Consider the following 22,284-nt stretch of genomic DNA (forward strand, 5'->3'; position numbering starts at 1 on the left):
AATAATTAAAAAATCGTAATAAGTAACCTATACCCTGTTTTAAGTCATCTCAAAGAAAATTTAATTGTAGAAGATGATGAACCTATTGTAATTTCAGCCATTTCCCAAGCTGTTAATTTACTAGATGTTCAACAGAGACCAGGAAAGGCAGTAATTCAACCAGCAGGGGCAGCAGCTGAAATTGGTGAGACTAGTGTAGAGCGTAGTAGGAGAGGCAACATTCTTAGTACTGAAACAGTAAGTCCAGCAATTCCTGAACAGAGTGAGGTGGTAAGTATGCATCCTGTCTATACAATTGCAGTTCCCAATGGGAAACCAGACAAAGAATGTGTAGTTCCTATCAGGAATGTAGAAATGCATTGTCCATGGACTAGAGCAGAATTACATTCCATCATGTCAGACTTCCCAGACCCTAGGAAAGAGTTAGCCAAATGCCAGAAATTTATTAAAGGTTGGGGTAATGCTCATGATCCAACCAATAAGGATTGGCGAGTGGTGTTAAGGGCCTGTCTTCCTTACAATACTGATGTGCAAAAGTTTGTTAAGGATTGTGTATTGGAGGAGGATTAACCCTTAACTGATGAGGATAATCAGGTGAATATAAAGCATATAATAACACAGGTGGCCATATACTTTCCAGTGGTAGTGAACTGGAGCAAAATTTTGACTATTAAACAAAAGGATAGTGAATTGGCATCAGATTATTTTGCCCAAGTGCTGCTAGCAATAACTCGGTACACTGGGATAGCAGATATAAAGGATGATGGACACCACAGGGAAGTAGCTGTAACGGTACTAATGGATGGTCTCAAAGACAATCTAAAAGTCAGAGTGCAAACCTCTGTACCTAACTTGGAGAGGGATTACTGTAGTTGCACTTAAAGAGTCAGCCATAGAACATGACAAGAACATTTGCAGGAAGAAAGAGGCACTGAGTGAGAAGTTAATGGCAGTGAGCATTCAGGCTCTAGAGGGTCCACAGCCACAGTCTTACAACACATATCAGCAGACGGCACTCACAAGATTCAGAAAGATTCCAACAGTTACCTGCTCACATAGTGACAGCAAACGCTTTACTGGAGAATGATAGTCAATGCTAGGGGTTAGGTCATACCTGTAGTCTACAGCCAGTCAGGTTAACTGAGAATACTAGGGAAGAACCTACAATGACAGTTGATATATCTGGTATTAAACTCATTTTTCTTGTAGATACAGGAGTGACCAGATCAGTGATAAATTCTCCATTTAATTTACAGGTTACTAACAAAACCATAACATTACATCAATAGAAAAGACAGTGTGAGACTAATAAGGTGCACACTAAGACATACAAAATTGGAAAATAACCAAACTAATAAAACATAACTTTTATTTTATATTTTAAAGATAAAACCTAAATTGGCATGTGTGTTTTGCTGTTATTATTAAAATAAAGAGAAGACAAAAAAGTGTTAATAGTAAGAAAAAGTGTTTAAAATTGGTTGGTTCATTTCACTGAGTCACAGTAAGAAGTAATGTTGGCTCTAATGTTTTTTTATATAATAGCTTGTTGAGACATTCAAATATATATATATGTGATTCTCTATATTGACCTATTATAATCAGGTGTATTTAGATATTCAATAGAGCAATTATGTGTTAAATTCACACTGTAGATGTCTCATATAACAAGAAATAATCTATTCCCAGTTCTGAAAAGAGCAACTGCAACAATGTGAGCTAGTTTTTGCTTCACTGTTGCCTTGGTTCACAGTTTATATACATAGTAACAGGCTGTAAGTACACCTCTGTAGTTTCTCGTTCTTTTCAGTAATATCAATGTGTACAAGAGTATTATCCACAGTATGCTTCTGAATTAATTTCTCTGGAGAGAATATATTTAATTTACTATTTTATACTTTAATTTTATATTTATAATTCTCCAGTCCACAATACTGTTTGATGCAGGTTTAACAAGTAAATATCGCACTTCTACTTATAAGGGTATATTTAATTTCAAGTTATTGTTGCTCCATATGATCTTAGAGCATAGGTGTAACAAGTAGATATCGCACTTCTACTTATAAAAGTATATTTATTCTCGAGTTATTATTGCTCCATATGGACACTAATATAACATATATGTTACTTAACACACATTAGAGAAGTGATTACTCCCTGATAATATTTTAAGAGTGCATGTACCTGTGTATATGTTAAACACATATATGCATCGATATTGTTATATACATATGTTATTATTCAGGCGTCCGCACTTAATCTAAAAACGCACCATTACTTCTTACTGTGACTCAGTGAAATGAACCAACCATTTTTAAACACTTTTTCTTACTATTAACACTTTTTTGTCTACTCTTTATTTTAATAATAACAGCAAAACACACATGCCAATTTAGGTTTTATCTTTAAAATATAAAATAAAAGTTATGTTTTATTAGTTTGGTTATTTTCCAATTTTGTATGTCTTAGTGTGCACCTTATTAGTCTCACACTGTCTTTTCTATTGATGTAATGTTATATCCATTCAGTGAGCTAGGTAGCACCATTTCCCCCATATCAAAGAGTGTACAAAACGTAATGTACATCACTGTCATTACGATAACTGAAATGTATCAGTAGGGGCTTTAAGACTAACAATAATAAGTCTGTGCGGGAACTCATAGCATTTATCTACTAACAAAACCATATCAGCAATGGGAGTAACAGGGAGGGTACATCATTACCTTCTAACCAGATTGGCAGAAGTTACTATGAGGCCGCTGCAAACCAAGCATTCATTTCTCTTGGCAGCTATGGCTCCTACTAACCCACTGGGAAGGGATTTGCTGTGTAAAACAGGTTGTGTTATATACTGTACCCCTGATGGTATATACCTAGATATACCGGAAAAGGTTGCGCATGAGGTACAGGATATCTTGGATAGTCCACAAAGGTTAATGTTACACTCTGCCATGCTAGAACAAAGTCCATCTCAGGTAAAATAAATGTTATTACAAATACCAGGTTCCTTCTGGACCCAAGATGGACAGGACACTGGATTGATGGCAAATGTATCTCGTGTAATGGTAAATTTGAAGAGTGGTAGGCAGGCTCAAAAAATCCCTCAGTACCCATTAAAGTCAGATGTGAAGCTAGGGGTTTATCCCATTATTGAAAGGTAGCTGCAACAGGGTATTTTAATTCGTACAGCTAGTCCAGCCAATAGTCCCATTTATCCAGTGAAGAAGGCTGGGAGGAGGGGCTATAGATTAGTACAGGACCTTAGGGGTGTTAAAGTTGTTGAGAGCCAATTCCCTGTAGTGCCCAATCCAGCTGTCATCCTCATGCAGATTCCACCATCTGCAACCCACTTCACTGTCATTGATCTATGTTCTGCATTTTGCTCTGTCCCTCTTCACCCTGACTGTCAATATCTATTTGCATTTTCCTACAGAGGGGTACAATATACATGGACAAGATTTCCCCAGGGTTTCATAGATAGCCCCAGTATTTTCTCTCAGGCCTTACACCACTGTCTGCAATCTTTTCATCCAAGCAATTGGTCTGTCCTCATCCAATATGTAGATGATTTGTTGTTGTGCTCTGATTTGTTTATGTCATGTTTAAATGATACTGAACTGTTGTTACTTCATCTCTCACAAACAGGGCACAAGGTTGCAAAGGACAAACTACAGCCATGCCAGACTAAGGTTAAATACTTGGGACACTGTCTAACCCAGGGGCTACGACACTTGACAACTGACAGAATACAGGCTATACAGACCATGACACTGCCGCAAAACCAGCAGCAATCCATACCTTCTTGGACATGTGTGGATTCTGCAGGACGTGTATCCCAGGTTTTTCTATTTTGGCATAACCATTGCAGGAATTAGTGCCATCCTCAAAACCCGACTGTGACACACATGGGAATACCAGATTATGAAAAACCCTTTGAGTTATATTGTACTGAAGCTGATTGCTGTGCAGCAGGTGTCCTCACACAAAAACATGGTGATGCTAGTAGACCTTTAGCTTACTACAGTGCACAACTGGACACTGTAGCAAGATCACTCCGAACATGTTTAAGAAGTGTAGCTGCAACTGCACTTCTGGTAAATAAGAGTGAGGATGTAGTATTAGGGCATGATACAACTGTCTGTATACTGCATGATACAACTGTCTGCTTTGTTGAATTCTGCCCAAACCAGGCATGTCTCTTCAGCTAGGTTCACCACATGGGAACTAGCTCTAATGGCACCTGCAAATATCACCATTAAACAGTGCAATACATTAAATCCAGCAACGTACTTACCATATGTGCCTCGAGATGCACAAAGGGTGGAGGAAGGTGAGTCTCTGGTTGAAGGTGAGTTTTGCAGGTATACTGACACACATGATTTTATGGAGTATTTGAATCAGACCTTTACTGCAAGACCATACATACGTGATACACCATTCGAAAATGTGGATTTGACGTTTTACACAGATGGGAGTTGTCATAGACAAACTGACACAAGAGAATTATTCACAGGTTATGCTCTTGTAAAGTAAATGATAAGGATGTTGTAGAAGCTGAACCACTTGGTCCATCTCATTCAGCACAGGTGGCTGAACTGGTGGCATTAAGGAGAGCATGTGAAATGGCAGAAGGTAAATCCACTAATATCTACACTGACTCTAGGTACGCCTTTGCGGTAGTGCATGATTTTGGGGCTCTTTGGCATCTTAGAAATTTTATGACAACAGCAGGCACACCAGTCACACACTCATACCACATAAAAGGACTCCTGACAGCGATCCAGCTACCTAAGGCAGTAGCTGTCATCAAATGTAAAGCCCACACATGCGAAAAAAACATGGTGTCAATGGGCAATAACAGAGCAGATGAAGCTGCCAAATGGGCAGCAGGGTTACGCATAAACTTAACAACTGATAAAGTGATGGTCTTCCAGACAATAGACACGCAGAAATTAATTGAGATGCAAACTTTGTGTTCCCTACAAGAAAAGGCAGTCTGGAGATCGAAGGGATGTGTTCAGGAGTCCTCTGGACTCTGGAGAGATGGACAAGGTAGGCCTGTTGCTCCCAAGGTATATTACCCAAGCTTGGCTGAGACAGCACATGGTCTGACTCACCTGGGAAAAGAAGGTATGTGCAAGTTGGTCAGAGCATATTGGTATGCACAAGGCTTTTCTTCTCAAGCTGGAAAGAGAGCAATGTCCTGTTTGACTTGCTTAAGGAAAAATGTCAGGAAGACGATACCCACTGAGCCATCCCATATCCCTCCAACAGACAATCCTTTTCAGGTAATACAAATTGATTTAATTAAATGACCACCTTGCAAGAATCTCAAGTATGTATTAGTTTGGACTGATGTATTTTCTAATTGGGTAGAGGCATATCCGGCTGCCACTAATACTGTTGTGTTTACTGCTAAAAAGATTGTACAGGAATTTGTATGCAGATATGGTATCCCTAAAATCATAGAAAGTGACAGGGGTACTCATTTCACTGGTGATGTTTTCCAGAACATGTGTAAGCTTATGGGTATCAATCGTAGACTTCACACCCCCTACCGACCTCAAGCCAGTGTGAAGGTGGAGAGAGTGAATGGTACTATTATGAATAAACTGAGTAAGATCATGGCTGAAACTGGATTAGGATGGCCAGAAGCCTTACCGCTTGTCCTCCATAGCATCAGAACCACTCCTAGATCTCCTCTTAATCTGTCCCCCTTTGAGATACTGTTTGGGAGACAACCTCATTTGATTATAAGTCCACAGAATGATTTGAAGAGTAATAATGAGGTTACTGTGAGTTACTGTGAGTAAACAGCTGAAACAGCAGCAACAGAAATTGAAAATGTTGTCACCTTTATTATCTCTATTGTAATCTCTATTATCATGTAGGATTTAAGTATTTTTTGTTGACTTTTCTGCACTGTGCTGGAGGGAATCTTTTTTTTCTATGGTTCAGTGTAAACCCCGCCCTTTACAAGCACCTGTGCTATGTCATTAAGCTGATGTAAGGTGTTAAACCAGACAGATTGTTGGGTGTGCTCACAAGTACCTCAAAGACATAGTAAGTCGGGATTAGTGCCATACCCATTAAAGTTAGCAGAGGTACTTGAATTACATGGGGGAAGACAAGTGGACCAGAAATTTTAATATATCTAGACCCCCTAGTCTTAAGCTCCACCAGTACCATGTAGATAGATCCCTGGTATGCTTCAATATCAGAAATATCAGAAAACCAGGCAATTGGGAGGTGATCTGAAACAATCAGACAATGACCTTTTCGCACAGAGCTGATAATGAGCCTATCAATTCTGAACTTGTACACAGTATTTTTGCAAGTGGGAGATACTTCCGGTATCAGTACATGTGTAGTTACGACAAATTAATGGTTGGCATAGTAGCATTAGGATACTATGCAAACGTTATACAGCCAGAAATGTGTACCAGTCAAATGAGAGAAACAGGGGCGAGATTCTTTGTTAGAATAATGTGTTCAATGATAATGATGCATTCTGTTCCTTACATTCTCCCAGATGATGTGTATCTTATATGTGGGAGGAAAGCGTACAAGTGGCTCTCTCTGAGTTCTGAAGGTTTATGTTACCTTGGAAGGGTGGTACCAGAAATTATGACCCTTACACATGATGAAATTATTGGTATCCATAAAACCGCACCACCTCCATACATACACATGCAGTATGAACATCATGACAAAAGAAATATGATACCTGGTGAAGAACATATAGCCACACAGTTGATTAGCATTAGATCCCACCAGGATCACTCAGGGAACTTTAAATTTTAGATATATCCAAGACCTGGCTAAATTAATAGACAACATCACCGAGATGTATGATGACACTTTCAAGTATACTGGTAAGGAGCTACAGGCTTGTAAACAGGAATTGGTACAACATAGGCTACTGTTAAGCTACCTGACAGCTGTTACTGGTGGATGTGTGACTTTGGCCACCAAATTTGGTGTCAAGTGTTGCACGTACATCACCAATAATACTAGTGGTGATAGACCGGAGAATGGATGAAATCATACAACTGAAGTGGGAGTTTTGGAAGGACCATAATACTTCATTGTATGAGACAGAGGGAAAGGTAGAGAAATGGTTCTCTTGGTTAAACCCTGTAAAATGGTTCACCGGTCTGGGAGAATGGGTACAGGAGATGGTTGCTAGTATATGTAAGCTCCTTATTCTTATACTTATTGTCATTTTAGTAATTGGTTTATGTTTCAGATGTTTTCTTAATGTGGTAAAGGGTAGAAAATGTACCACCAAGGTAAACCGTGAAAATGACATGATGGTGGTGAGTGGTGGTGGAATAGGTACTAAGGTTGATAAAGAACTGCATTACAATCCTGATATTGAATGTGCGATCAGATAATAATTTGTGAATAGACTAAGTCATGTATAATAATAATTATTGTAAATGTTCCGTTAAACATCCTAGGTAATGTAGTCTCAATTCCCCCCCAAACTTCCTTTATAGGTTCGATGAGATCCCACATCCTACCAATGATCCCCTATAGATCCGCAGATGGCATATAAGGGTTGTTTTATCCTTTCCTGAAATGCATTATTGGCGGTTCAATGACCAATTTGTGTAATACCGTTAAGAACATTGAATAATAAATTATTATGCATGACTAGAAAGGTTAAGATTAGAATGTGATAGTTTTATGATTGCTATCAAAGGGTGGACTGTCGAAGTCAAATTGAATATGATCGCTTACAATTATTATCTGGCAATTTGGTCGTCTATAGTCTGATGTCGAGTAAACCGGACGCTACTTTGCGTCGGTACAATCCAATGTGCAGAAATGCAAATCCACCACACATACACTGATGCACATAACGCACACACATAAACTTATATGCATACACATAGACGCTCGTATGTGTATCCACATGCATACACATAGATGCTCACATGCGTATTCACATACTTACATAAGAACACTTCCTATTCCAATGCACAGATGCACATATGCGAACGCATATGTATAAAATGGTTCCCATTCACAATAGTTACTAACCAGAGTTATTAAAGGTATTTTTAACTAATAATTATGATGTAATATGTATTTAAATGAGATCTAAGGTTTAGAACATAGTGTACATGTCATGTTTGGTATCATACTAAATCCCTGTTTATTTGCAGACTTCCGTTCCTATCGGCAAAGGAGTTGCATCTTGCGACCGCTAGTTATGGATGATAGGGAGTTATTGCATAGAATGTTGTTATCAATATGCAGTGTTGTAGCTAGTATTAACCAGTTGTTAGGCAGGAAACTACACAATGTGACCATTTGAGGACTAAGCCATACCCCTGATGACACCGTATGAACCGACCAATGACCAGATTATCCAGAAGCAAGAACCAATGGAAACCTGTCAACTAGTTCCTTTGTTAACGTTGAACTCTGTAAAGTATATAAGCTGTGACCTGACTCCAGTGTACAGACATCCTCCTTGATGATCACAGGCTTCTGGATTGCTGACTGTATGCTGGGACCAGTGCGCATGCGTATGTAGTGGCTTGTACTATTATTGATTGCTTTTTACTCTAATTGTTAAATCTTTCATCGTGTTACTTTTTCTTTACATAAATAACTTTTTGTGCTTTGGAACCACATGATTGGACAGGAAAGCAATTCTTTCTTAAGCGACTTGCAGTGCAAAATAGCGACTAGCGACTATTAGGAATCAATAATATGTGCAGTGCAAGTCCCAACCTGGACCTTCTCATGAAACCATAATTAGGCATTTTAGTGACCTGTGCCAGAAAAAGCATTGGTGCCCCACCATATTTTAAATAGTGACAATGGGCAACAATTGTGTGGTCTTAATGGGAATGGGTGTGGCCACACAAAAGTACCCCGAATTCAAATTACACCATACAGTAGTAGACCTTATTTACATTGTATTATTCATATTATGACACAGTCAGGGCCAATGCTTCCACTAGTCAAGCTTAGGCAGCTACCTAGGGGCGCCAGCCACTGGAGGGCGCTTCTGAGTCCATCCTAACTATGGAGGGGGTGCAATTGCTATGGTGCAATCGCACCCCCTGCACCCTCCATTTGCCGGGCACCTACTGAGATTGTGTTACCAGCAGGCACCCAGGTCCTCTCCCCCCGGCGCCCGCAGCGGCCAGAGGATGGAGCTCACTCCTTAGCTTCGGCTTTCGGTCCCGCAGAGCACTATGGGAGTGACGTCATGTCACTCCCATAGTTCCAAGGAGTGGACATCGGGGATGGATGGCAGAAGGCACTGGAACGGGGTTTAAGATAAGTATTTTTTTGTAATGTGTGTGTGTGCATGGTGGCTTACTACAGGGGGCATCATATGGGGGCACTACAGCGGCCTTACTTTTGGGGGCACTATTGGGAGCACTACAACTAGGGGCACTACAGTGGCCCTTTCTACTGGGGGCACTTCAAGGGGCACTACAAGGGCATTATTACTGGGGCACTGCAGGGAGCATTACTACTGGGGGCACTACAAGGGCATTACAACTGGGGGCACTACAGGGGCCCTTTCTACTGGTGGCACTGCAGGGGGAATCATCCCTTTAATTCGGGTAATGTGAATATTATTAGGGTGCTGTGTATGTGTCTGTGAGCTGGGCGGAGGGTTTTGGGAAAACAGGGGCGGCATTGTGAACCTTTGCCTAGGGCGCCCTGAAACCTTGCACCGACCCTGCACACAGTAGTGTCCCTTTATTCATATTACACCACATAGTAGTACCCCTTATACATGTTACACCACACAGTATGCACCTTATTCACATTACGTTACACAATAGTACCCCTTAAACACATTATACCACACAGTAGTGCCCTTACACATTATGTCCCACTGTAATGCCCCCTTCTATAGGGTGAGTCACAGTGACAGCACACAACCAGCAATCAATTTTTCACTATTACTCACTGACTGCTGGTCCTGGTAGTCTGCCTTTCCGGCCTGCTAAACCCGATGCTGACCTGCTGCGCCCACTCTCTGTGCTCTAGACAGTATGGAAGAGACATCAAGATGTCTATCTCTACACCCATTGAGTGAGCCAGAAGACAGTTCAGTGTCAGGATGTGGCCTGGGATCGGCCACTACTCACCGCTGTGCCGGCGTCCTTGAGCTTAGGTGTTCAGTTGCCAGGAGTGGAGGTGAGTGGTGGGCTGAGTCCAGCACTAGTGTCTAGTTCTCCTGAGAATATGTAAGCACCTGTCTCTGTGTTGAAACACCAGTTTAACTATTTTAACACTAATCAGCATCTATTTCTCCTGTGTATATGTCAGTGCCTGGCTCTGTGCCGAAACTCCAGTTTAACAATTTCTACACCAGTTCTGCATCTGGAACTCCAGTGGGCATACTCAGGGCCTGATTCAGACCCGGACGCTAAGTTGCGCTCGCTCGCTCTGAGCGATGGTCAGCCGTCTGCGCATGCGTATAAGTCGCAGTGCACATTTGCAAACTAGTACGAGCGATCAGATTTTGCTCGCTCGCCCTGAATAGACTGCGCAGTGGAATGAGTGACAGCACCATTTGTGGGTGGTAGCAGGGGAAGGTGCTTGTGAACGGGGGAGTGGTGCTGCAAAAGCAGGCGTGTCTGACCGTCAGTACGGAGTTTAATGGATGTGCATAATTAGCTAAGATACGTCATTGAACACATCACTTGGCTTGCGGGAGGGTAAGGTTTACCTTAAGCGCTGCAAGCAGCTCCGATGGCTCTCGATGTTACTGATTAGTCCTTCAAATATTGTAGATGATGCGTGTTGCAAGTGGCAAGGGGGCGTCTTTATACACTTGCACATGCTTCTTGCCGGGGTTCGCTAAGACATAGAGGGCGTCCTTACGAGATGCAGTGCGAGCGCTTAATTTAGATATATCCGGCCCCTTTTTACCAGCGAGCGGCCGCAATTTGCGAGCAGGTCTGAATCAGGCCCTCAGCACAGCAGCTGTGTACTGATTCCAAGTGTCATTCTCCTGTACCTATGCCTGTGATTGAATCTCCAGCATATGTACTCAGCACAACAGCTGTGTACTTATTCTAAGTGTCATTCTCCTGTGCCTGTGTTTGAATCTCCAGTGTGCTTACTCAGCACAGCATTTGTGTACCGATTCCAAGGGGTTAATTTACTAAGATTCTTGTCATTCCAAGATTGCAATCTTGGGTGAAAATATAACTTTTTTTGCTTATCGGGAATTTACCATGATTAAATTCGGGTGATTTTTTTCATCTTTTGGCGGATGAAATCGGGTGTGTTAATTCAGCAAATTCAGCCATTTTTTTAACTAGAAATTTATAACACGATCGGCTCAAATCGGAAGTACTTTTCATTCACTTCAGCCTAATTCGGGAATTTACCATTATTCGTTTAGTCAATAGAAGTTGCAAATGCACCACCGACTGAGCTGCGAGTTTCCATCAAACATACACAGATCAGTGTGATTTGTGTATGTTTAATAATAGAAACTGTGTTTTAAGGGTTAATTTAAAAAAAATGACGTGGGGCCCCCCAAAAAAAAGATATAACCAGCAACGGACTGGTCAGCCAGTCCTGGTTCATAAAATTATGGGGAATTTTAAAAACCAGAACCTGGCTGCAGGGCCAGTACTGGTTTTAAATATAGGGGTAAAAATGTGTAGGGGTCCCCCTATATTTCAAACCAGCACCAGACCCAAATACATTGGATGGGACCCAAATGTAACCAGCCAATGAGCGGTCACTATATGTAAAGTGGTGTCTGATTGGCTGACGGGCCATGGGATTCCAAAAGAGGCCCATCAGCTGGCATTCGCGAAGTATTGGTATGTGTGACAACACATACCAATACTTGTCCGTAAGGCTTCGGATCAGTCGGTTTGTTTTGTTGCCATGTCCGGGGATGCTATGGAGAGCAGTGCGAGGATGGAGGTGAGTAATATTATTATTATTATCCTTTATATGGCGCCACAAATGTTCCGCAGCGCCTTACACAGTACGTAAATGAGCACACAAGAAAAACAGTTAATAGTAATACAAAACATTGCAGGACAAGGACATGGTTTATAAACATAGCTGCATAACACAAGCAGCAGGGCCTTAACAACCAAATGTTAGGTGCCAAGTGGGGAGTTAGGAGTAAAAGATACTATGAGTAGAGGAAGGAGAAGCACGTGAGGGATGAGGGCCCTGCTCGTGAGAGCTTACATTCTAAAGGGGAGGGGCAGACAGACAGGGGCGACACAGATGGGTTAGATAGTGAGGAAGGAGCATGGAGCAGTGGGTTAGGATATGTGCTGCGGAATGTGTGTGTTTAAGATGACCTGATGTTATGTCAAACTTAAATTCTTCATACATCTATCCCTATGACATAGAATAGATTTTTTTTATGTGTTATTTACTTGAGAGATGTACAAAATAAAGTTGTAGCGCTTTAATTTTTATGTGCTACATTTTATCATCTAAATACATCCTGCTAAAAATGCAGCTATTAAGGGACAGTGAGTATCAGATCTTTATTCCAGGTACTCCCATTGGATTCTACATGGACAAGGGGACAGATAAGCTGGCAGTAGGTAAGTATGTGTGAGTGAGGTAAGTGAATGTAATAAAGTTGTACTGTATATGGTGAGTGTGTACTGTTGTTTTCTAACTATTTAATTTTCAGGCCGCCTGCTGGCACTTGTAGTTCTACAAGTGCCAATGGGCAGACATGCTGGCACCTGTAGTTCCACTGTAAAATACAATAGTTTGAAACTATATACCACATTATTGCCCCCTGTACCCACAGCCCAGGGGTGTGGTGAATAGCCCTGGGCTTCAGCCTAAGGCTGGGGTTTCGGGAGAGGGGAACCCCTTCTTGGGGGGTCCCCACCTCCCCTGAGATCCCGGCTTGGGCTGACCGGCTTGGAGTGATAATGCTTTGGCCATGGAGACCCGGCGATAGGGTCTCCTGACTGTGGCATAACACCACGGTCGGTTTAGGTCCAGTGCTGGTATTAAATATAGAGGACCCCTACGCATTTGTTTTCCCCTATATTTAAAATCAGGACTGGCCCTGCAGCCAGATGCTGGATCCTAAATTACGGTGGAACCCTACACATCCCCCCCCCATTATTTTAGGAATCAGGACTGGCTGTCCACTCTGGGGCTGGTTATGTCTTTTGGAGGGGGACCCCCTCATAATTTTTTTACAAAAAATTAACCCTTTACAAGACTAGAAAAAAAAAACAAGCAGCCTGCACATATTTCACGGATATGTGCAGGCTGCTTGTTTGGGATGGAAAGTCAGGCAGGGAACTCAGGGCTTCAACACAGACAGGATCGATCAAATACACCATCAAACACCTTGTTCCTGGCAAAACTGGGTGCTTGGTAAATTCCCGATTTTTTTTTAAGGGAAAAAATCAGCCATTTTTGATCTGTGTTTGAATCACCAGCATGTATACTCATTACAGCAGCTGTGTACTGACTCCCAGTGTCATTCTCCTGTGTCTGTGCCTGCATCTGGATCTCCAATATTTCCCAGTGCACCTCTGGGTTTACATTCCCATGTATCCCAGAGCAAACCAGCGCCTGAATCTTTTCCAGTATTTCCAGTGCCACTCCATTTCCCAGTGTTTCCTAGTGCCATACCAATTCTAGTATTATATCTCTGTCTTCTGCCATTCCCAGGTACCTGTCCAGAGGGCTGCGACCTGCTCTCTTGGAAACCAAAATCCCAATAGGAGGGGTCACTGGTGAAGACCACCAAGTGGGTTAGACTTCGCGCCTCTGGGCAAATCTAGCCAAATCTGGGTTTGGCCGCAATAGGAAGACATTATCACTGTCACCACCAACATCTGCTGCTGACCCCCCAGTTCTTGACCTCTACAGAGGTATCCCTAGTACATGTGTGTGACAGTTTGAACAGCCAAGAACTTACTAGCCACCAGGTTTCAGGGTGAAGCGGTTTTTCAAAACCTACTCTTTTGTGTGATTGCACAGGAAAGAACTCAGCAACTCATGAGACAGCAGCTGCAAGAACTTTCTGGTCAATTGAAGGTTATACATTCTGTTTTTGCTGCTTTGACTCCAGTCACATTACAAGTCCTGTCAGGGAATTCTCCTGTGTCTTCTTCTCCAGAGTTTTATTCTCAAATTCCCACTACTCCTACTGAATAATTTTTTTCTGTGTGTACTAGTCAACCTCTCAAGTGTCCACTGGCCTCCCAGTTATCTAATATTTGTGACCTTGAACATTTCAAGAGTTTCTACTGGCTTCTTGAAAAACTACAAAGTCTCCTCCCCAAATTTTTTCAAGTAATCCCCAAGCTTTCTAGTGCTACTCTGGACTTGACTAACATCTCTTCCAAGCAAACTAAGGTAAGGCATCAAATTTTTTTGCGCCCTAAGCTTACTGAGGTTGAACGTTAGTGGCACCGGGAACTGCTTCTGTGCTTATAGTGTGGTTATGATGATCACTTTCTTAAAGACTGTGCTCTGCGCCCACTGAGAATGGGTGGCAAGTGTGAGACCCCCAACATCTGTGCTTTTGGTCTTTCCCATTAGCCATCAGTGGTTCCTGTTTCTCCAGTTTCTGACAAGGAAGTGATGTTCACCAAGTAAAAGGAAGTCCAAGTTTATGATTGGGGCCTTGTTACAAGATGCTTCAACCCTTGGCTAGAGAATTTAGGGTGAATATTTCAACCTACTAAAGTCAGAGAAACAAGACATTCTGTTTCTACTGGTCACAACCCGGATTCTGTTTCTACTAGTTACAGCCTGGATTCTGTTTCTACTGGTCCCAGCCCGGATTTTGCCTCTGCCGGTCCCAGCCAGGATTTTGCCTCTGCCGGTCCCAGCCCGGATTTTGCCTCTGCCGGTCCTAGCCCGGATATTGCCTCTGCTGGTCACAGCCTGTATTTTGCTTCTGTCGGTCTCAGCCCAGGTTCTAACTGTTACAGTTTCAGCCCGGACATTGCGTGTTTTACTGGATGACTCCAGTTGGTCATCCCTAAAGGGCCAGCTGAACTTCCAGAATTAAGCCCTTCCAATTCAAGGTTCATGCCTTTTCATTTCGAGTTTCAAACCCCAATAGGGGGTCTATGTTTCGAGTATCTTACCCAATGGGGGGGTTTCAAGTTTCATGCACCAGGAGGAGGTTTCTTTTTTGAGTTTCATACCCCAGGAGGGGGTTTCAAGTTTCATGCCACAGGAGGGTGTTTTTGTTTTGATCTTCATGCCCCAGGAGGGGTCTCCATTTCGAGTTTCTTACCCCAAGAGGTGGTTTCAAGTTTCAAGCCTCAGGGGGAAGGTTTCATTTCGAGTTTCATACCGCAGAAGGGGGTCTCTGTTCCAAGTGTCATTCCTCTGGAGGGGATTTTAACTGTCATGCCCCAGGACTTCAAGTGTTATACTGTACTTCATAGAAGACTTCAGGTATTATACTACTCGATGGGTTCCAAGTGTCATTGCCCAGGAGGTGATTTCAAGTTTCGTACCCCTGGAGGGGGGTTCTAGTTTCTTGCCCCAGGAGGGGTCTTCAAGTACTATACCCCAGCAAGGGGTTTCAAATGTTATATTCCGGAGAAGTCTTCAGGTGTTATACCCCAGGAGGGGTTCCAAGTGCCATTCACCAGGAGGGTGTTTTGAGTTTCAAACCACAGGAGAGGGTTTCCAGTGTTAAGCCTCAGGAGAATGCTTCAAGGTGCCTGTCCATCCCAGATAGGAATTCTTTTTTTTCTACTCTGAAATGTGCTTCAGAAGCTCCAATTTTTCAGAAGTCTAGTGATAAAGCTCTTGATGTCAAGCAGTCTCCCCAGGGAATTGATAATTACTTGGAAGGTCTGATATTTGTGATCAATAGGGTCATGGGACTCATTGGGGAAAATTAACTCAAGCCTTTAATAGAGCACATTAAGGGCAAAGTTACTGAAAATATTTGCAAAGAAACCAACTGTCTCATTATGAGTCGTGATGGTGATGAATCCGAATGGAAGAAGGCAGAGAGTCTGGGGATGGAAATAATTGATGTGGAATGTTTATTTGAATTAATGTACTCTTCACCCAGCAAGGAATCGTTTCCTGAGCATATCTTCTTTGAGAATGATGGGTTGCATAACACTGATTCGACACTGTCATTCTGATGTCCGCCAGGATTTGCCTACAGATACCATCGCTGTTAAAGTCTCTAGCTTGAGTTTACCATCCTCAGACTTTAAACTCAAGTACACTGCTTTACTTCCTTCCAATAACTATATGAGGCAGGCTAAATCAGTTCAGTAGGGAAAAGAGACTAGAAAAACTATTAGAGACCAACAACCTGATACCATCAGAATTAGTTCTTCCTAGTCACGTGTTCCCACAAGAATTACCCTTGAGACCTATGAGTATCCGGCAGAAAAATCCATCTTGCCAAGAAATCAAATAAAGATTGGTAAATCTACAGTTCCACGTACCAAGTCTTTATGTACATCGTTTCTTGAAGAGTGTCCTCATGTTGGGATTGCTAAAGACTTCCTAGGTGATGAAATTTCAGTTTGCAGTGAGGGTGAGTGGTCCACCTGCTCCAAGGATAAAGGTAATTTTCTTGGATATGAAAGTTGGGAAGATATTTGAAATGCTTATCCAAGATTAAGAAGTTTTGATAGTTTTTCTGGAGTCTTAAGTTTTGAGTTTTTTGAAGTTTTTCCTTGTGCACTTCCTAGTTGCTTGGAGTCCACCCTGAAAGGGGAGGGGGTACTGTCAGGATGCGGCCTGGGAATAGCCGCTACTCACCGCTGCACCACTGTCCTTGAGCTTAGGTGTTCAGTTGCCTGGGGTGGAGGTGAGTGGTGGACTGAGTATTCTCACTGGGGTCTGCTAGGGCTTCCGTGTGTGCATCCTGGTTCCTGTGGTGCTGGGGCATGGATGCAGCCATGTTGGTCCATATCACCTGACTAGTCTCTCCCAATAGTAGCCCTGCGGTCACTCAGCTGATCTTCTAATCAAATGACCAACTACATAAGGGTAGTTAGTCTGACTCTTACAAGCCACTCATGCGAACACCAGGGGACTGTTCGCTGAACTCCTCCCATCAACTGTCCATCATCCCTGCTCTGTTCTGGATTGGTTCTAGCGGCTATTTCCTTTGGGTGTGAACGCTGCTCTGATGCCAGTGATAGCATTTCATGTGTTTCTGGTTTTGGTTTGTCTCCTGTGATCCAGTCGAGTACCCAGTCCTCCTGTCTGCTTTTGTTACCTGCCGTTTATGTCATCTAGGCGGTACGGACTGCATATCTACTACCTGCTGTTTGTGTCATCTAGGCGGCATGGTCCGCATATTCACACTCTGCCATTTGTGTCATTCAGGTGGCACAGACTGCACTCAGTGTCCAGAGTGCACAGTTCTGCATCCAGCTGCTTGTGTCAACCCGGTGGCACAGGCTGCACTTCAGCGTCCAGCTGCTTGTGTCAACCCGGCAGCACAGGCCACACTCCAGTGTCCAGTTGCTAGTGTCAACCCGGTGGCACAGGCCACTCTTCAGCGTCCAGCTGCTTGTGTCAACCCGGCAGCACAGGCCGCACTCCAGTGTCCAGTTGCTTGTGTCACCCTGGCGGCACAGGCCGCAATCCAGCATCCAAAGTACACAATCCTGTGTACCACCGCCTGTGTCAACCCAGCGGCACAGGTCCTTCTTCAGGCCACAGCCTGCCGAGGCTGCTACATGGCTCAAAGCAGTGGTGGATCCATGGGGGAGGGGGCGATTGGAGCGATCGCCCCCCCTAGCATAGTTTGTCCTTTATCATCTCTCTCCTCTGCATCATTCAGAGGAGAGAGATGATAAAGGCTGTGCTGTGATCGGAGCTGTGTAAGTGCACTCCTGTCTCCCAGTCAGTGGGATGTGTCAGTGACAGGTTGTCACCTGGGAGCTGGGGAGAAAGAGATCACAGCCGGCTCCTCACACCCTGTGATCAGCTGTTTAGACCACCCCAGTGATCAGCTGTGTTGTCTAAACAGACCACACGCTGATCACTGCTAATAAAAAACAAAACAACTTACCTCTGTTCAGGGACCAAAGATCGGGGCTCCTGTGATGTCCTCCCTCCTGTCAGGTGGTCTCCCTGCTCCTGCACTGTGACCCTGGTCAGCTGCTGCATTAAACAGCTGACCAGGTCACAGTGCAGGATGGGAGAGCAGCCAGCTGACCGGAGCCTGGAGGGAGAGCATCATCGGAGCAGCGGAGGTAAGTGAAAGTAAAGGGGGAGGGGTCGCACAGGTGCCGCAAGGGCGGGTCACAGGGGTTGCTGCGAGGGGGGTTGGGGGGGTACTTAAACATATATTGATTGTAAAAATCAATGTGGCCAACAAAAAAAACATATGAAGGGGAGGAGCTGGGACCAAAAAGGGGAGGTGCCAGTACACAAAAGAGGAGGCGTCGGAGTTAATAATGAACTCACCCCCCCTAATTGAACAGTCTAGATCGGCCCCTGACCCAAAGGGCGCATCTTGTTCTATGTCCCACATGCCACAGCCTGTAAAGGCAAGGCTGCTACACGCCCAAAGGCCGCATCTTGTTCTACAGCCCACAGGCCACAGCCTGCCAAGGCTGCTACATGGCTTTGGAGTGACCCGGCTTTATGAAGCCAGTTTCGTTGGGGACTGTCCTATCAAATAAAGGATATACTATCACTTCTTACCCTGCTAATAGATATAGCATGAAAGATGAATACCCATGTGGTCTTTGTCAGAAAAGCAGAAACAAAAATGATACAAAACCATACTAATAAATAATGTTGACATCATTTATTTATAATATTGCTTTATGCTAGTTAAAACTTTAAAAACAAAATAAGTACTGTACTCAGCATACATTAGACCATCCCTTACCTACTGCTTTGTCTCTCCATTCCTTAGGGCATACAAGTCTTAGGTGCAAAAATATCCTCATGCACAAATATGCATACCTCCTCTTTCTGGATATGCGCAGTGCAAGTCACAACCTGGACCTGCTCATGAAACCATAATTAGGCATTTTAGTGCCCTGTGCCAAAAAAATCATTGGTGCCCCACCATATTTTAAACAGTGACAGTGTGCAACAAAAAATGATGTGGTCTTAATGGGAATGGGTGTGGCCATACAATAGTACCCCAAATTCTAATTACACCATACAGTAGTAGACCTTATTTACATTATACTGCACAGTAGTGTGTCTTATTCATATTATGCCACACAGTATGCACCTTATTCACATTACGTTACACAATAGTACCCCTTAAACACATTATACCACACAGTAGTGCCACTCACACATTATGCCACATAGTAGTGCCTCTTACACATTATGTCCCACTGTAATGCCCCCTTCTATAAGAGGAGTCACAGTAACAGCACACAACCAGTAACCAATTTTTCAGTGTTACTCACTGACTGCTGGTCCTCGTAGTCTGCTTTTCCTGCATGCTAAACCCGATGATGCCCTGCTGTGTCCACTGCCCAACAGGTTCTCTGTGCTCTGGACAGTATGGGAGAGACATCATGATATCTATCCCCACACCCATTGAGTGAGCCAGAAGACAGTTCAGTGTCAGGATGCGGCCTGGGATCGGCCGCTGCTCATCGCTGTGCTGGCGTCCTTCAGCTTAGGTGTTCAGTTGTTGGGAGTGGAGGTGAGTGGTGGGGCTAAGTATTCTCCCCAGGATCTGCTAGGGCTTCTGTGCATGAGTCCTGGTTCCCATGGTGTTGGGCATGGGTGCAACCATGTTGGTCCATATCACCTGACTAGTCTCCCACAATGATAGCCCTGCGGTCACTCAGCTGACCTTGTGATCCAATGACCAACTACCTAAGGGTATTTAGTGTGACTCCAGGAACAGGAAGCTGCTGTTCAACTTTACTTTTCCAGTGACTGTGTTTACTAGCTTTTGCAACTTTCCTAGTTCCACGTTCTATCTTACCAGTGTTATATCCAATCATCTGGATTAGCTCCTAGCTTTATATTGTTTATTTCCAGTAACTCCTTCCAGTGTTTTCCAGGATCAAACTTTTCCAGTTATTTCCTCAATACTTGTCTCTGTGCTGAATCACCAGCACTAATCAGTGTCTAGTTCTCCTGAGAATATGTCGGCACCTGTCCCAGTGTTGAAACCCCAGTTTAACTATTTCAGCACTAATCAGCATCTAATTCTCCTGTGTATATGTCAGTGCCTGGCTCTGTGCTGAAACGCCAGTTAAACGATTTCTACACCAGGCTGCATCTGGATCTCCAGTGGGTGTACTCAATACAACAGCTGTGTACTGGTTCCAAGTGTCATTCTCCTGTGCCTGTGCCTGAATTTGAATCTCCAGCATGCTTACTCAGCACAGCTGTGTACCAATTCCAAGGGGTAAATTTACTAAGATTTGTGTTGTTCCAAGATTGCAAACTTGGGTGAAAATATAACGTTTTTGCTTATCGAGAATTACCATTATTAAACTTGGGTGATTTTTTCATCTTTTCGGGATGAAATGGGGTGTGTTAATTCAGCAAATTCTTCCATTTTTTTAACTAGAAATGAATACACCATCGGCTCAAATCGGAAATACTTTTCATTCACTTCAGCCTAATTCGGGAATTTACCATTATTCGTTTTGCTCTATTCGGCCGTTTTTGCAGCCAAATCGGGGAGTCAATAGAAGTTGCAAATGCACCACTGCCTGAGCTGCAAGTTTCCATCAAACATACACAGATCAGTGTGGTTTGTGTATGTTTAATAATAGAAACTGTGTTTTAAGGTTTAATTTTTAAAAAATGACGTGGGGTCCCCCCCAAAAAGATATAACCAGCAACGGACTGGTCAGCCAGTCCTGGTTCCTAAAATTATGGGGAAATGTAAAAACCAGAACCTGGCTGCAGGGCCAGTACTGGTTTTAAATATAGGGGTAAAAATGTGTAGGGGTCCCCCTATATTTCAAACCAGCACCAGACCCAAATACATTGGCTGGGACCCAAATGTAACCAGCCAATGAGCGGTCACTATATGTAAAGTGGCGTCTGATTGGCTGACGGGCCATGGGATTCCCGAAAAGGGCCATCAGCTGGCATTCGCAAAGTATTGGTATGTGTGACTACACATACCAATACTTGTCCGTATGGCTTCGGATCAGTCGGTTTGTTTTGTTGCCAAGACCGGGGATGCTATGGAGAGCAGTGCGAGAATGGAGGTGAGTATTATTATTATTATCCATTTATTTATATGGCGCCACAAAGGTTCTCCAGCGCCTTATGCAGTACATGAATGAGCACACAAGAAAAACATTTAATAGTATTACAAAACATTGCAGGACAAGGACATGGTTTATAAACATAGCTGCATAACACAAGCAGCAGGGCCGTAGCAACCAAATGTTAGGTGCCAAGTGGGGAGTTAGGAGTAAAAGATACAATGAGTACAGGGAGGAGAAGCACATGAGGGATGAGGGCCCTGCTTGTGAGAGCTTACATTCTAAATGGGAGGGGCAGACAGACAAGGGTGACACAGATGGGGTAGATAGTAAGGAAGGAGCATGGAGCAGTGGGTTAGGATATGTTCTGTGGAATGTGTGTGTTTAAGATTACCTGATGATATGTGTTCCTGAATCTAGTCTCCCGAGATTTGGATACCATGCAACAAAGAAAGAAAATATTCAGTCCCAAGTATAACAATCTAACCAGGAAAGAAAGGGAGGCCATCCATGACATCAAATCATGGAACGATGTGGTTATTAAACTGTCTGATAAAGGCGAATCATCATGGTATGGCCAAAAAAATCTATATATGACGGAAGCACACTGTCAACTAGATGATACTGACTGTTATAAAAAAATAATTTTCAATCCAAATGACAACAAAGTTATCATATACTCTATGATCATCAAGAAAGCTCATAAAGATGGTGTTATTACTAATCAGGAATACCAATATCTGACGATTACAAATCCTAAGGTCCCAACTTTTTATCTACTTCCAAAAACACACAAAAATTTGAGAGAACCTCCAGGACACCTTATAATATCTGGCATAGGAGGACTTTCTGAGAAAGCCAGCACTTTCATTGACATACATCTATGCCATCACATGCTGGGATTACCATCACATACCCAGGATACAACGGATGTGCTTAAAAGAATCAATTCTGTCAATTTGGAAGATAATCAACTCTTGGTAATCATAGATGTCGAATCATTGTATACATCTATAAGACATTCTGATGGCTTAAAAGCCATAAAATACTTCCTTATGATGGAAGAATACAATGAATTCCACAAATTTCTTATAGAACTCTTGGAGTTTATTATTTACAA

The sequence above is a fragment of the Taudactylus pleione genome, unplaced genomic scaffold (genome assembly GCF_031769625.1).
Source record: "Taudactylus pleione unplaced genomic scaffold, aTauple2 ptg000313l, whole genome shotgun sequence".
In the NCBI taxonomy this organism is placed as follows: Eukaryota; Metazoa; Chordata; class Amphibia; order Anura; family Myobatrachidae; genus Taudactylus; species Taudactylus pleione.